Raw genomic sequence first — 18686 nt, 5'->3', positions numbered from 1 at the left:
ACTCGGATTACTGAAGAACAGATTTGTCATAAATATGTACGAGAGCCATACCTGTGCAAGTGAATTTGCCTTCACTCAACTTCACTCATTTTCAACTCGAGTCAAGTTTCCCTTCACTCCCCTCACTCATGTGAAGGAAGGCTGAGTGAGGCTTCACTCACTCAAAAATCCAATTCTCACTCCTTCATTCCCTTCACCCCCTCATTCCTCTCACATCACTCATTCCCCTCACTCAGCTATTTTCCTCACTCTTTCTTTCATTCAATTAAGTGCCTCGTGTCATCATAATTAAATACTTAGGCGCCATCTGGTGGGGCAATGTAAGACTAGGCTGGGGCAATGTGAGATTAGGCTGGGGCAATGTGAGACTGAGCTGGGGTAATGTGAGACTTGGCCTGGACAATGTAAGACGAGGCTGGGGCAACGAGAGAATTTCCTGGGGTGACCTGAGACTCACTATTTTCATATTGCCACAGTGATTTTAGTATGTAAACTAATTATATTCCTTCACCCTTTCTTCCCGGAGATGAAGGAGTGAAAAAGATGAAGCCTTCATCTCCTTCACTCCTTCACCCTTCATTCCACTCATTTCTCGTCTCAGCCTCCCTCACTCACCTTCACTCACTCGATCAAAGTTTTCAACTCCCTCACTCAGCTTCACTCTCCTTCACTCCCTCATCGTGAATGAAGCCTCAATTTACGTAAATTGAGTGAAGCTGCACAGGTATAACGATAGCATAAAAAGTGCACAGTTGCTAAACTCGCAAATAACAAAAATCTATATTCATGGTAATATCTAGCATGCAAATGTTAAATGTTTAGTATTATTTTCTTTGTAAATAATTTTGTTAAATTGTTAAATGATAATAGGGTTAATGTTAAGCATACTTTTCATCTCGTTTCGAGGGAGAGAAATATATTTAAGCTACTACAGTAGGGACCGCTTTAACTAATGATGGATCAGTTACGCTCATATACTAACAAACGTACATACTTACATATATGTATATGTACATAGGTACACGCCCTGTACGACTCAAGTGACGCATGCATACGTTAGTTTCCATGAAAACTATTTCGTCTCTACGTCAGATTTACCCTGGAGAAAACGTTGAGATTCATCTACTCCAAATTTTCTCCCAGTCTTGACTCGTCCGACTCCTGATCAGTCAACTAGAACAATAGACCATAGCTTTACGTGTCCCGTCTCTCACACCCACAATATATAATTTCGGTAAAAATTAAAATCTAATTCTATTAAAAACACACAAATTTACAAAATTCAAGTGCTGCATTTAATATTTATCGTCATACATAGTTTATCAATCGGGAAAATATGCTAAATATCCAGTTCTGCCGATTCCTCTACATCCGCTAATTTTTTTATTGTCCTTGCTTCATATTTCGTTAAAGGTAAGTCTTAAGTACACATTTAGTATAAAATTTTACCCGAGCTGTATTTCCGAATGCAAAACTTATGTATCCTGTAACATTGGAATGTACATATTATACCCAAAAGTAACGGGTGTATTCACGTCAACGAATTATTTTGCATCACAGCTCATGCATAAAATAGTTGTGAGACATTATTAGGGGCCACGAAAACATTCATACATACATACTTACTTTCTGGGGAAATTTTGTAATACAATCGTAGGCATTTTTGTAGCTAAATTTAGCTAATGTTAAACCTTAAACATTCCGCATATAAATAGGTATGTATGTATCTTGTCACTTTAAAAAAATGTAAGGTTACTACACACGCGAAAAGAAAAATATTTTGGTCGATATACAATTTTAAATTTTGTAAGAAATATTTAATTTAGCGATAACATGGCGAAACTATAAAAAAAAGAAAAAAATATAATAAAAATTAAACATACTTTTAACATTTTAACGGAGCCAAATTTACAAATAAAATTTTATCCATTTCAGGATTCTCGTGTTTCCTTTGTTCTCGTCGGAGCGTACATTTTTGAGTTGTACAATGCGGAATCATTCTCTAAAATATGTATTGGAAATTGAACAGGTGAGTGCAAAAATTTATGCAAGGTTGGAGTTGTATTACAAAAGATGAAAAACAATACATAAATATTTAAGAATTAAGGTTTATATGTATTTGCTATTTTTTTAACTTAAAATCTGTAAACTTTGCAGCGCACAAAAAATAAAAATAAGGATCTCACAATAAATATTCCATTGTTGGAAATTTACTTAATATGTTAAGTTTTTTTAATTTACCTGGTTGACGTTAGATATGGACATAAATTTTCATAAGTATGAATTAATTTACCGTAAAACCTCTATTTATAGCCCTATTCTAATTATAGCCGGTCTCCAAATATAGCCGGGTATATTATTATGACCTGTTTTGTCCGCTGCGTCCCCGTTGATAGCCCATTCAAGAAAAATGTTGCACATTATGCCAATCAACGAATAAGTTGACCTACCAATTTTTACCTATTAATTTCAAGTTAATCATGGATATAATCATGATAGAAAATTAACAAAAACTGGTAAACCTCGTTTAAAGATGTAGATTTAAAGTGAATGGGTTATTGATAGCATATCTTGCTAAATAAGAAAACTCAAATTGGGTCAGCATAATTTTGTAACATCTAAAATTTTGGGCCGAGCAAAATTTAGCCGGGTCTCTAATTATAGCCGGTCTCTAATTGTAGCCGGGTCCGTGACCCCCAGTTTTGGATTTTAGCCCCGGCTATAAATAGAGGTTTTACGGTATATGCATACTTTTAATAAGTATATTTTAATTGCAGGTTACAGTCCATGGATCTCATGTTCATAAAGACTCTGGCTCACAAATTGACGATTCAAATCAAACGAAATCTAACCTCTTGAAGGGCCCCCGACATCAGAACTCAATGACAAATCATCCCTACTAAAAAAATTAAGGTTATCTAATTAATTACTTCGTCATCACAGCTAAACTTAAATAGCTATGTATGTATTTATAAATGTAGCACCCCAATTTTTATTTCCATAATACTCACTTTGTGGTGGGTGCATTATTATTTAAACTAATTAATTAGTGTATTTAGAATTACGATTATTTACTCATTTTTACAGTAGGGTTAGAAATATTGCTAAATTCTCAGAAAAATCGCGGAAAGAGAATTTGGTTGCTTTTAGCAATTGCAGCGTTAAGGATTTTGCACTACTTAAATTACTACAGAAGTAGGGTTTATGACATGGGGGAGGTCCATAAATTATGTCGTAGGCCGTGAGGAGTAGGACGGTAAAGTTATGTGTACGTATTGTTGACATGGTGAAATACATGAGACTTCGGACTGAAAAACCGGTATTTTGTGCAACATAATTTATGCACAGTCCTATACGTACATAGATTATTTAGCTACGCATACAGAATGTTGAATTGACTGCTCTCTTATTTTTGTTGTTTAGTTTATGAAACTTATTAAGTAGTTTCTCGAATTTCGATCTTTTAATAAGATCTATAAAGAGGAGGCACTGCTTCATTTGGTGTCTAATAAGACGCGTTGGAATTTCCAACAAATTGAGAAGATTACTTTCTCTCGGGAAAGCTGGAGACAAATGCCGTTATGTTTTACCCGGTTGCAACCTTTAAACCCAACCAGTTGGGCTTAAAGTTTGATATGGGACGGAATATGTTCCCCTAAACTATTGCATGGCAAATGTAGCGCCGCGTAATGGTTATTTTGGTAAATTATTATTTTTTATTTGATTTTTTTACGGATGTTTGTTTTGTGTTTATCTTAAAAATTTGTTTTTTTGTTACCGTCGTATTTCACATGAAATTTCAATAGTCATGATCTGCCAAATTCAGTTGCAGGTGTTCCAAAACCATCCAATCGCCAAAAGATAGTTTAACGTTAATTTAGTAGTGCAAAAATCAAATTATTGTTTTCGTTGTCATAAAAACAAACCTTTCGTACATAATATTAACATTGCAGATTTCCAATGCAAACAAAAAAAATACAAAACTGAAGTAAAGTTATAGTGGCGTTGGCTAACTCCAAACCGGAGTACTACCGGGAATATATACCTAGAGAATCCGGGCATTTGCAGGTAGCATAATCCTGGCGAAATTTCAATGTATGTATTTCCCATTTATGTAGCTTAATAGCGACCTAATTAAAAATATACCATTAGTAGCTTATTCTTAAATCTGATAATTAATTAAATATATCAAAGAAGTGCACCATGCGATGTAGGACTGTTGGCAATATGTTTTTATTCATTCACAATATTGTCCGTGAGTTACCTTCGTTTTGAAGCAAAACTTAAAGCTACTCTATCCGGGAAAGGCCAATCTAATTTAATATTTACAAGTGGTCCAGAGTGCATTTAATTGTAATCAATGCACGAGTAAATGAATAGAAGTATCCTTAAGATGTCGATAGTCTATTCATTAGAGGGCAAATAAGCCAAGTTTATTTCAAGTGTTCAATCTTGCATTGTTGTTCGATTAGTTATCTTTAATACAGATTGTTTCGTTACCCCTCTCGTAAATTGACTTCTCGTTGGTTTACGATTTTTAGTTTATGACGCTTATTCAATTTTTTTCAAGTATGAAAAAAAAAACTTATTATCATTTTAATCTACTTTATTGAATTCTTATCTTTTTATACGACATACATATGAAAATGAGACACAATGTTTCCTGTTTTTTGTATGATAAGTGAAGCGTTGGAAACAAGTATTACTGAAATTTAGATAATTTCAGACAAATGGTTTATGTATACTGTTATCTGTTACCTGATAAGCTTTAAAGTTTAATTTGTTGAGGGATATTTTCCATAAACTATTAAGTACATAGCGAATGTAGAGTTGTGTACTGGACAATTTTGCAAATTATTATGTTGTTTATACTTTATGGTCATATTTCTCATGAAATTTCGAAAGTCTGCCAGACTTTAGAAATCTTCCAGTCATCGAACGATGTGTGTTGACTTATTTGGAAAAAGAAATCAAACTATTTTTCCATCAACCTTTAAATGCAGAGAAAAAACACACAGAAACTAAATTTACAGTGACGATAATTAAATCCACCATAAGAATAAAAATATCCACTCGTCGGCAGATAATAAAATGATGGCTAAATTTCCAATTTCTGTAGATTAGTTTTTCATATTGCGCAATCTAAATCAAAACAGACTAATGGTGCATATCTTGTTTTTAAATCTCATAATTTTATGTATCATAGAAGCACATTATCTGTTTGAAACACTGTAAGTTTAGGCTTGTTTTCACCATAGGGAATAGTTCATCCATTGGACTAAACCACACTTTCTCCTGCGGCCAAATTGTCTTTTCATAATGTACATATCTTCCCTTGTCATAGTTATATTACCTTAATTGTTGATCTGCCAAAAAACAAATCATCATTCCAACCAGTTTAGTAACATGTAAGCTTGCTAAGATTTACACCACCAACACATCGGATTAATAGCGATTGTTCTTTAACCTCAGTGTTTTTAAACTTGTTTTTCTTCAAAACACTTTTGAACTATGATGCCAAAAATTGTAGAATAAAGGCAACTAGCATAATAAATCTGTACTGATTTCGCTTCTATGTTAGGATTCGAACCATAGCGGGAAATTAGTTCCAAAGTTAATGCATATTTCCAACTAATTCCAACCTTATATAGTATAGTATTTATTGATATATGGCCAGCAGCCCTCATCAACATTAAATATTACAGAGTTAGATATGTAAATGTGAATGTAATCGTAAATGTAATGTAGAGAGTAGTCAGAGAAATAGTGAGAAAACCTAGCTAGGATGGAGAGCTAGGAAAACCACTATCACCTCTGGGAATGTGGCCCAGAGGTCCATTCGGCTCTGACTACAGAGACACCCAGGCAGGACAAATGAGTGATAGAGATCATAGGTAGATCTCACGGGAGAGTGGTGATATCAAAATGAGGACGGCACCGTGAAGGCGGAAGCAAGACGAATGAAGGTTGTTGGGCGGGGCGTCCACGGACCACAAAATACCCTAGCGCCCTTTCGGGCTCGGGCTAAGTGTCCCCATATGGCCTCAGCCGGGGCCGATCGACACTACCCACTTGCCCCTTCATCCCTTACAGCACAACCGGGTCATGGGACCCCCGTAGCCCCGACTACGCTGCCCACCGCCATGCACGACCCCGCTCCCACTCTTCCACCAACCACCCCCCATGGTCACCACCCCGACATATCAAACAATGACCTACCTGGGGAAGTCCTCCTGGCGTAGATCCTCCCGTGCACTGAGTCCGGCGAGATCCGTCTTCGCCTGATGGCTCAGCTTGTCGTTGCTGGGACGGGTGTGGCAGGGGGTGTTACCAGGCACGCAGGTGGGGGGTGTGAGTGGACGAGGCTCACATGGCGAAATGGCCTTGGGACACACTTTACTAGCCCTGGCACACCCGCGACCCAGATGGAAGAGGATCCAGTTGCAGAGCGAGAGAGAGACACGTAATTCCAACCTTATATATAAAAGCCTTGGTTTGACTGGATATACATACATAAACGATTCGCTACTACTTATCCGTGATTAATACTTGGTGATATCCGTCTTAATGAGTTTGAGTTTAACATTTCATGGCCACCCATGAAATATTCAAGCATTAAAAAAAATTATCCATAATATTGTCCTTGAGATACTTTCATTTTTAGGCAAACTAAAAGCAACTCTAACGAGGATGGACCAATCTAAATTCCTATTTTTAGTCAAGAGATGTGTATTTAATTGTAATAAACACACAATAATAACCAAATAGATATATGACAGTCAGCCAGCCTAGTCACCCAGCCCCCCCTTATCAACGTTTCTTTACCCCCGATACTTTTCTCATCAATTAGAAGGACTACAAGATATACCTTTCTTTCTAATCAAACAATCCCCTACATTTAAATAAAACGTGCTGCCGGACAGTCTGCTGGTGTAGGTTTACTTCTGGTATCGCTGAAGGGGAAACCCAAGTTGGAAAATATATTTTGTCAGCACCAGTCGTAGACATGACCACTGAGGTTAACCAAAATACGAACACGAAATGATTTATATGGAACCCATGAGAAAGTCGTAGAAAGTGGTGAGTGCGAGAGGCGAAAGTGGGGTATTGATTTTTTGTGTTTTGATTGAGTTATCTATCTATGGAAATTGTAGTGCGTTTCCATGGTTTTTTAAGTGTAAAAATTTTTTTTAAATCAGTAACTATGGAAATTTTATTTTTCCATTGCAACTATATGAAATAAATTAGTAACCATGGAAATTTTATTAGATTTTCCATGGCGATAATTAATGCATGAAAAATAGTGCACTTTTTCATGTTTTTTGGAAGTTCTAGCACTAGGGATAAAGATAACGAGACGTGGTTGCTGGCTGGCGGGCTGGTTGCCGGTTTAAAATGGATGCTTGGTTGGGCATAAAGGCATGTATGGCTGGCTGATTAACCGACGTACTACAACGTGGTCGCGGCCATATATGGATAGCCTAATCCGGAACAGGCTTTGTCCGGAGTAGGTCACAGACGAAGTTAAATTTCGCAGTTGCAACTTGTTGGCGGTCGAATCATAAATCGTAAATCAAATCAAAAATAATTTTTCAAAAAGAACATAGCTAACCCCAACGTATTAATGGTTTGTTTGTTGGTGACGAAGTCATTAATAATCTCTCGGCTGAGATCTCTATCTTGTGATTAACAGCGGAGTCATATTCCACCTTCTAAATATATGCGTACATCATACACGGTGTACATATGAACATAGATTTATGCGTAATTTCATTTATGCAATTTCATATAAATTCCATACATTAACTCATAAATTCCCACATCGAAACAAATTTCAAAGTACAATAGAGATCCAAAAATTGGATTTTCATTCTCACGAATTTATCTTTCAATTTTCCAACAGTGTGACTTATAAAAAAAACATCTATAAATTTATATCAGTAGCATTACATACATACACACATAAGTACATATATATGTACGTTCGTCTAATGAGAGAATTATCTTAAATATAGTTTTTTTCGTAATAATGATAATTATAGACAAATGGTTTTATGCCGCGATTTTTTAAGCAGGTGGGCTTTAGATTTACTACGGACTTTTTCCCCAAACCTATTGCATGGCAAATGTAGCGCAACGTAATGGACGTTTATATATGAATTATTCGGTTTTTGAAATTTTCGAAATTTATTCTTTTAACGTCAAGAATTTCGCCGGTCGTGATATGTTAGGTTAATCTGCATGAAATTCGGAACCACTCAATTAATTAATGAATCACAGAATCTTAATATCATAATCAAAAACTTAGTCAGTGACTAGAGAAGAGTAATTCAAAATTAGTAGACTGTGGTCCAGCACATATCCCAGTTGTAAAATATGTTTTGAAGAAGCATTGCGGCAATTCGTAGTTGAAAGTCAGGTTTATTAGTATGTAATTCTTCTCCATTATGTCACTCGGAATTACCGCACTTTACATAATTTGTGGTGTCAAATGTAAACTAATTTATTTGGGCAAAGAAATCGCATTATTTTTTTTCAAGAATTGTTTATTAATAGACATAGCACAGGTCACTCAAAAAGATGCACCAACGAACTAAATATATATTTGTCTGGTCCTGATATTGTAGATATATTGACATAGTTTTCTAGGTGCCAACCAAACCAGTACCGATTAGTGGTACTTATCGGATATGTTGATTTAATAAGGATTTAATAAGGATCTAACAATTGCGTATAATTGGGTAGGTGGAAATGTTTCAAGGTGGTATTATTTTTTGTGACTTTCCACAGTTTTGCTTGCAAATATGCGTATTTGTGTTTCTCAGAAAAATACAGAAAAATTCAATAGTAGTTAAGATAATATTGCCGCATTGATGAACGGGCGGGAAATATGATTCCATACATCGCTCTATTTGTCTTCGTAGTGATTTAGGTTTTCTTGGCTAAGGATTGACGGAATAATCTCCTCCCTTGAGATGTTTTGCAAATTTGAATGTATCACAAACAGGAGTACGCCCACTTTCTTCACTTCCACGTGACTCGTTTCGACTACAACAGTAGTCGAAACATTTAAAACATTTCAATGGTAGATATGGCCCAACAATTATTCCAACCCCGCCAATAATTTCCCAGTTTCCCAGTCCAATTTTTCTAAAGTCCGGCGTACATAAATACACCCCTGGGTTTCCAGAGGGGATCAAATTAGATTGTCCAGTGGAAGTTTTGTGTGGTATTGCTAGGTTCATGGACGCCGTGGTTGTATTTTGAGTGGAATTGGGTGATAGCCGTGTGTTCTTCGTATTCGATGATATGTTCGCACATATACGCACATGAACCTTTTGGTAATGGTGGTGGCGAACAAGAATAGATAATCTGCACTTAGCAAATTTTACGAATGAAATTAGCAAACAATTTCTCCGAAAACTGAATAATTATCTAAATAAGTTCTCGGCCAACGTGTGTGTATTTTCCTTAATATATAGTGCTTGTCGAGTGGACAATGACGGCATTGACAATGCAAACAAGATGTAATTCTGCACTCAAGTATGGGTCAATTTCATCTCCATCTAATCATTTGTGTTCCAATGTTGCAAAGTAGCTGTAGTCTTTATCATCAACAATTTCCAATAACAATTTGCAATTGTCATTGCCTGCCAAAGCTTGCTGAACTAGAAGTCGGCTTACTATGAGATGCCGAAGTTATGAGCACTAGTTAATAATAATTGTAGACGATTTGGCAAGAAATTGTACGTATTGTGAGAATAGGCCAGGCATGCAGTTGTGTATGTGTGATTTATTGTGTGTGAATTATGCAGATTTATGTGTAAGTAATCAATCAATCAAATAAATTTGCCGATTTAAAATAAGGCAATGCGCAAATAACTCAATTTTTGGTGGTTGGTAAACGTGACGATTTGCTTCCCTTCATTTCTTTCCTCTTTCGCTGTCCAGAACGTAATAATCTCCATAAATCTCTTCCCCTCATTTTCCCAACCATTTTCTGCTCCGCTTTTCTTAACAAAGTCTAAATCTTAACCTAATTATTATATACATACATACATGGGTTTCTTGCATACTTTGTACACTGTCGTTGTATTGTCGTCACCCTCCCATGCGGTGGTGAGAGAGTTGAAAGATCAACCTCACACCAGCCAGTCCATTATTTGACACTATCTGGCCAGAGGAGAATAAAATGTACGAATGACATCATGCTGCTGCTGCTGGCCAGTAGTGTCGTGCAGATTTGCGAAGTTGACAATGATGGAGTTTACGCTGGTTGCGAAATCCGTGCGACAATTCATGCAGATATTTTTGAAATGCAGATTTACATATGCGAATTTTACAGGCCGCTCGTAGTATTTTAATTTACAATAACAAGAGCTCACTTTTTTTAAGTTGATAGATTCTTCCCTCCTGCTAGTATAACATAGAAATTGTAATTAGTCTTAAATTGACACACTTGTTTAGTAAAAACTTACTGGGGGGTCCTAATTTGGCGTTGCAGTTTGTCACTGATCACTCTTCCTGCCAAGTTGCATAATAATTGTATTGTTCACGAATAACGAATATCTAACGCAAAACTTGTGTAATTAAATATTTCACAGAAGTTCACAATGTGTTTGAAGTAGTTTTAGTTCAGGCTTATCTTTAACTTACCAGTGGGAATAGTTCATCCATTGGAGTAAACCACGCGTTCTCCTGCAGCCAAATTGTCTTTATGTAATGTACATACCTTCCCCTTTCATGGTTATGCATAATTTTGTGGTATAAATTGTAACTGGCCTTAATTATTGCTGAACCAATAAAACTTTATTCTGACCAATTGTTGAAACATGTGAGGTTTCAAAGGATGCTGCTGAATAGCGATAGTCTTCTTAGCTGGCATTATTGTTTTTCTATTTGTTTTTCTTCAAAAGATTTTTGCATTATGGTTATGGTGACAAATACGTATTTTATAGAATAGAGGTAACTGGAATATCCATATTTCCCAATGTCGCTTCTGGTTTAGGATTCGATTTATAATGGGGGATTTAGTTTAAGACGGGCCTATAATTTCAAATTTACTATTTCCATCCTGGTACATACATACATATGTAAGACTTGGCTATATTTTATGGTTCGACTGGATTTAAAACCTGGTTACTTCATAGCTGTGATTAATACTTGGTGATATCCTTATTAATGAGTTTGACGGGCACATTCTTCGTATCGAACTTGTCGCTTTGGTGATTTACCTATGCCCACTTATGGCATGCTAGTCAACACATCCGGCCAATATTTTTTTATTTTTTCATAATACTCCTCGTAGGTACACACATACTTTCATTTTGAAAGCAACTCTACCGAGGAGGGACTAATCTAAGCCAGTACAATTGGTCAATAGCTGTGTATTTAATTGTAATAAATACACAACAATAAGTAACAATATTCATGCATTTGCCCCGTACGTCCCCAGAAGTTTGCATTCTTCGTGCTTGCATTCTTCGTCATGTTCGTGTTTTTTTATCTATTTTCAACTGTTTCATTGTTGCTTGATTAGTTACCTACACTCTTAGAAATGGAGTTGCGATTATAACCAAAATGTAAACGTATTTGACTCAACCGCCGTGGTTGTACATTTGTCACCAACAGGTTATAAATTTACTAGCTCTGGTGATAATTTAATACCAAGTCGATTAAACTTTATAATTAGTCAGTGACAATTGTAAGCACTCGATGACAAATTTATAACCACGGCGGTAGAGTCACATACGTTTACTTTTTGGTTATAATCGTAACCCAATTTCTAAGAGTGTACTCAGAATACAAAGTGATTTGGTCATAATCTAAAATCGAAACAAAATATAATCGTCAAGTGAGATTCATCTTCAAATATATTTATTCCTTATGTTGCTCGGTAAATTAAGGACAAGAATTTGAATTATCCATACGTCTTTTTCATCTTCCAAACTCCACATATTTACATGTGTCAACAGTCGGAGCCCAGATAAACTATAGCGTAAATGGGTAGTAAACGGTCGATATCCTTGCTAAGTAATTTTTTAGATGTTATTTCAATGTTTTGATGGAACGCATCCTGAAAAAAAACTCGCATAATTTTAATAATCCACCTTTTTTTTAAAGATGAGTTCCCATATTATTTGAGTTTTGTGTCAGATATGTAAGAGACCTATTGGGAACATTTTTTTGTAGTTTGAAAGTTGCAGACAAGTGACTTTATGTTTTAATTAATGAAATTTGTACATACTTAGACTTGTTTCTAAATATTTTTCCGCACCCTATTATATACCTGGTAAATGTAACGTCGCGTAATGGATAATTTTGTATCCTCTTACCGAACATTTAAAACCAATGACCCCACCGACCTGTAAGATCGGCGTGGGTCAATATTTTGCATCATGTTATCCATGTTCGACTAAACTTCTAATTTGACGCATAATCAGACATATGTAAATTTTAACAAGTCATACGAAAATTGCACATATGTATTTCGGGGATTTCCAGAAAATACTATTTTCACATTGAGGGAACCTTGTTGAAATTAAGATATTTCAGAAGGGCGGATGTCGCAGAATTTTGTTTTCTGGTTGTCACGTTTTTCGTGTTCGTTCTCCTGGAACAGGAGAAACGAAGTTTGTGACTTTTCACTAGAAGAAAAAGGATGCCTCAAGCCATATATTCCAACATAGTCACTGAAGTCTTGGCACACCTACATAACTAATATGGAATCGATTTTAATTAAACAATTCTTTTATGTGTATTTATGCCGAGTCGTGTATGTACAAGAAAATTACACATTTCGTCCAATATCTTCATCTAAAGCTTGCTGCGCACTTTTTATTTTGTACGCACGCTTACCTAAATGTTCCACACGCAATGCTTCAAAAATATAAAAATTTCTATGCATGGTTCCGGTCTGGTTCTGGTAGTAAACGATTAATGTGTTTATATGTATGGCGAGTATAAAAGTTCCGTCGCTGATGGTGAGCATGATGTTGACTAGTTGTTCAGTAGGGCTGATTTGGCTAGTACAGTTCTTCATACCCCGAACTTTCACCCGGCAAAATTCGAAGCTCATCACTCTAACATGTAACGCTTGTGTCGGTCTCAACATTCTACGAATATTGTATACTTTATGTGTAGAGATTTATACATGATTAAATTTATGTACGTCAGGATAATTTCATACATATAATTTCCCACATCGAAGCTAAATTGAAAACATACTTATATACTTAATATAGGAGCAAAACGTATATTACTTTCGTTTTTTCTGCAGATCTTGTCTTGTCCAAAGGGTACGATTATATTTGAAAGAATATTTATTTTTTAACCAATTGAAATATTATGGAGTTATGACTTTTATTGATTTAGTAGTTTATTGATTTTTGTACTAGTATCTCCGCATTTATCCGGAAAGCTGGAGACAAAGGCTTCATCCCGTTGGGTTTTACCCGCGCGGTCGGCTTTAAATTTTGGTTTATGACGGAATATGTTTCCGTAAACTATTGCATGGCAAATGTAGCGCCGCGTAATAGTTATTTTGGTAAGTTATTGTTCCTAATTTGGTTATTTCTTTAAGGATGTTGGTCTTGTGTTTATCTTAAATAATTTGTTTTTTGTTGTCGCTGTATTTCACATGAAATTTCGATAGTCGTGGTCTGTCAAATTCAGTTGAAGGAGTTCCACACCATCCAGTCGCCAAATGATAGATTAATGTTAATTTATTTGGACAAAACAATAAAATTATTGTTTCGTTGTCGTAGAAACAAGCCTTTTGCACATAATATTAATATTGCAGATTTCCAATGTAAACAAAAAATACTCAAAAGAGAAATTAAAATTATAGTGGCATTGGCAGGTAACAAAATGCTCCAACACTTCCGAGAAATATTTGTTTATTCATTTAATGGAAACCACTTAAGCTGCCATTGCGTAACATTTACATTCATGGCCAACAGATATTTCCAGCTAATAGTGTAGATACAATAAAAAAATAATAATTCGGTGGAATTATGCACAATCCTACTCACTTTTCATGGAAACCAATTAAGCTCAAGCTCTCGCCTGGCGGGAGACGGGCTTATTCGCTAGTTCACAATATTGTCAATAAGTTTCTTTCATTTTAAAGCAAAACTTAAAGCTACTCTACCCGGGATAGACCAATCTAATTTAATAAATATTAACAATTGGTCCAGAGATATGTGCATTTAATTGTAATAAATGCACGAGAAAATGTATGAAAATGAGACAAGAAATCAAATTATCGTTCCCATCAAGCTTCAGAGAAAAAAAACACTCCCAACAGAAATTAAATTTACAGTGACGATAATTAAATCCACCACAAAACAAAAAATATCCATTGTGTCCAGCAGGTAACACAATGCTGACTAAACTACGACATAGGTACATATTTCCAATTTCCGTGAATATGTTTTCTATTTTCACATTTCGCACCCTAGACCAAAACAGACTAATACTACATATCTTGTTCATAAATCTGATAATTAATCGTATGTATCATAGAAGCACACCATGTGTTTGAAACACTGTAGATTCAGGCTTATTTTCACCTTACAAGGTAGAATAGTTCATCCATTGGAGTAAACCACACTTTCTCCTGCGGCCAAATTGTCCTTTTATAATGTTCATATCTTCCACTATCATAGTTATATTACCTTAATTGTCGCTCTACCAAAAAACAAATTATCACTCACACCATTTTAGCAACATGTAAGCTTGCTAACAAGGGACACTCACGACCTGTCGTTTGAGTCCAGGGTACCCACTATGTTTTTTAGAATCTACTGGGACCCCAGATGAAGGATTCATTCATATTTCCGTGTAAAACTCATATTTGGCGTCGTGCCGTGGCGCCAAATTCGCCAAATTTGAATGTTTTTATTTTTGAAACCGCCACAACTTTTGAAATCATTGACGGATTTTCAAAATTTTTGGCAAAAATCATGACAAGGAGTTCAACTTTCATATCCCATAAAATTTTTTCCAAAATTATCACTTTTAACTTTTCGCAAAATTTCGTAATTTTTTTAGAAATGGGGATTCGTCGAAAAAATGCTAAAAATATTTAAAAAACTAGAAATTTTGTATTTTTATTTTTTTCTCAAAAATTTCGACTTGTGTGATCATTTTAAGCATAAAATTTCGAAAATCCGACATAAACTGCAAAAGTTATGGGGGTTTGAAATTGGTCGAAAATGCAAATTTTTAAGTTCGGCGCCACGCCATGGCGCCAAATATGAGTTTTACACGGAAATATGAATGAATCCTTCATCTGGGGTCCCAGTAGATTCTAAAAAACATAGTGGGTACCCTGGACTCAAACGACAGGTCGTGAGTGTCCTTTGTAAGAATTGCACCAATAACAGATCGGATTAATAGCGATTGTTCTTCAGCCTGTAGTGCTTTTCTACTTGTATTTCTTCAAAACATTTTTGCACTATGATGCCAAAAATCAGAGGCTATGCGAGTCAGGCCCGGCCCTGGGCATAAAAAATTCCAAACTCGCCGCCAAAGACGCCAACCCGATTTTTGGTGCCGCCACCAAAAGGAAAAATCGTTGGCGCCTCCCCGGGGCAAATTTTTCGGCACGCTGCCGGGGAAAATTTCATATAAACGGGTTGGGTGTGTACCCTCGATTTCGACGGTTTGTGTAATTTTGCAAATTCTACTCTCGAGATAAAGTTGAAATTAAATATATACTTAAATATTTTTTTAAAAGCAACATCAACTTAATCAGATCAAATGGTAATCAACAATTTTACTGCAAAAGAACAATGATTTCTCTTTGTTCAAAAATTATCCGTTGATGAGCAGATGAAATTATGACTTTGTGCCTAAATTATACCGAGACAAATTACGCAGACAGGCCAAAAATGCCAAAATTTTAAGTTTGACGGTTTATTTATGGTTGAGAAGAAGAATATTTTTCCCTGTGGCGTATCCTAACCAAAACAATTTTGGTGTATACTGTTGCTAGGCACACTGAACATTTTCGTTGCGAATTAAACATGCAGGGGTTGCGGTATTTCGACTGCTATTGTGCAACTCGGAATTAGCGCCACTTTACCTATTTAATTTGAGGTGTGTGCGGATGTATGTAGCGTAGAATCCAAAAAGACGCAAATAAAAAAAGAGCCCTGGGAGCCCCTTTGAACCTTCGTTGAAGATTAAATCTGCTGATTCCTACTGAAAATATCTAGTGTAAGCTTGACCGAACAATTACTGTAATTATTGGTAGACGGTAAGTATTAAATCAAATGCATACTTTTCAAAAAAGCGGGTCATCGCTAGCCCCTAAGGTGAAGTAGTTAATTTTTTGTTAGGAAAAAGCAGGGTATTGCTATAGAGCCATTTTCATGCACTAATTGAAGCTTTGATTGAGTAATAAGTAAAACAATCATCTATCGGCAGAGATCTCTATCTTGTGGTTAAAACCGCTTAGTTCCCAGTCATATGCTAAGTATACACAGCTAGTACAAACAATTTAAATATGTTCAGTTGGTGTATGTATACATTTATGCACCATTTAATTTACTTGCATATTAAATATAAAATTCCATACATTAATTTACTTGCATAACTTCCAACATCGAAAGAATTTGACAATATAATAGAGATCGAAAAACTAGATTTTCAAGTTCATCTTCATATTTTTCCTTATCCACGATGCAATTCATACAAAAAACATCCATAAATTTATATCAATATCAATACAGATACATAAGTAAGTACATTTGTATGTAGGTACATATATATGTCTGATAAGTGATTTTTAGGAAACCTGATTTTTTCATAATTCAGAAAATTGTAGGCAAATTGATCCAGGACGTGATTTTTTGGCTGGTGGGCCTTAACTTTTAATTTTCTATGGAGCTTTCCCCACACCCAATGCATGGCAAATGTAGCGCCAAGTAATTGACATTCTTGTACAAGTTATTATTTTTTAACTTCCAAACTTTATTCCTTTAAGATAATGAAATTTCAATCGTTATCTGTCAGGTTCATCGGCGTGACTAACTATGCAGAATGCTCCTGCACATGAAGCTGTATCAGTGACTAGAATGCAATCATTTAAATTTAGTAGGCTATGGTCCAGCAAACATCCTGTCGGGAAAATACATTTCAACAGGTATTGAAGGAAGTCGTAGTTGATAGCCGGGTTTCCCTCCGGCTTTCAATCTTGTCTTGAATTAGAAATCCGTAGTAGTATTTCGACTCCTAGGATGTCACTCGTAATCCACGCCCGATTTGGTACAGGACTTTTGTCCCAGACTTACATATTGCATGGCAAATGTAGCGCCAAGTAATAGGCATTTTTAGGTAAATTGTTCGTGTGTATTAAATTCTCGACTTTTTTCTTTTAAGGTCATCAAATTTCGAGAGTCGTGACCTGTTACGTTCGTCTGCATGAAATTCAGAACCACCTAACTACTGAACGATAATTGTTAGGCACACAAACATTACCACCAACAGTACTTTAATTGATGTTTGAAACGGTTAAATTCCACTACCATTAAATAAGGAATATATCATAGGTTCGCAACTCTATTCATTGGTAGGTTACAAATCGCTGATAAACTCTCAATACATGTATTTTCCGTTGCTGTAAGTTAGTTCATCGCAATTGGAAAAGTAAACACAAATAGACAAGTAGTAGCTTGTTTATTAATCGGATAATTAATCATATCGCAGCAGAAGTAAACCTTTGCGACTTGGTCAGAATCCTCTCATGATGAAGGGTGGTCTAAGCCGAACTGGATATTTTAAATAAGAAAACATTAATGTTTCCTTATTGCAGATCATAAAAATAATAGTTGGTAGAAATAGTTACAGAAATAATAGTTAATAAAACAATTGTTCCTTTCCTGCTACTGATAGTCCAACCTCTTTTCATTAACTTGCTTATCACTCAGCCTTCCCTCAAATGCAGAACTCTGCACTCTTGTTGATTTCATGATCTGCTGAAAGATATTCAAGAACAATTCACGTCTGAAAATGGAAATGCTTGTTATGAATACCTTGTCCCTTTGGGTACCTTGTCCCGCATATTTAAACTATGTGCAGAAGATCTAGAAACCTGAAATAAGCCCGGTCTTTTGTCTTGTCTATTAGCAGCGCTTGGAGAGCAACGATATATGCAGAATAACTAGCGTCATTCTACTCCATCGTTCAGCATGAAGACAAAAACCCATGATGTGAACGAAGATGGCGTAAAATCCAAATTGCGACTTTAAAAACATGCACTCACAGAAAAATCGACACCGAATTGACACCATGCCGGTGTCTATATATGACTCTACCGGTTTGGTGTCAAATTGACACGGTGCGGTGTCAACTATGTTGCACACCGCTGCGGTGTCAACCCAACATGCCGTTGTGACGATAGCAACACCGCGAATGGAAAAGAGGTTGTGCTCAGTTATGTTGACTCGAAACTGCTAGGTAACATTATATGTGCATTTTAATATATGAATGTCACCACCTGGTGACAAATTGTTCCCGGATTGTGACAACTGAAGTACAACTTTTAGTAACAGATATTTTATTTTACATTCAATAATATTAATCACTTAAAAAATTAATCAAGTATTTCAAATATAGCAACAAATTATTACACTCGCACAAATTAAATAATATTTTTTGCTTCATACCTTAATGCACTT

The sequence above is a fragment of the Folsomia candida genome, unplaced genomic scaffold (genome assembly GCF_002217175.1).
Source record: "Folsomia candida strain VU population unplaced genomic scaffold, ASM221717v1 Fcan01_Sc011, whole genome shotgun sequence".
Lineage (NCBI taxonomy): Eukaryota > Metazoa > Arthropoda > Collembola > Entomobryomorpha > Isotomidae > Folsomia > Folsomia candida.
Note: the sequence above shows the minus strand (reverse complement) of the source record.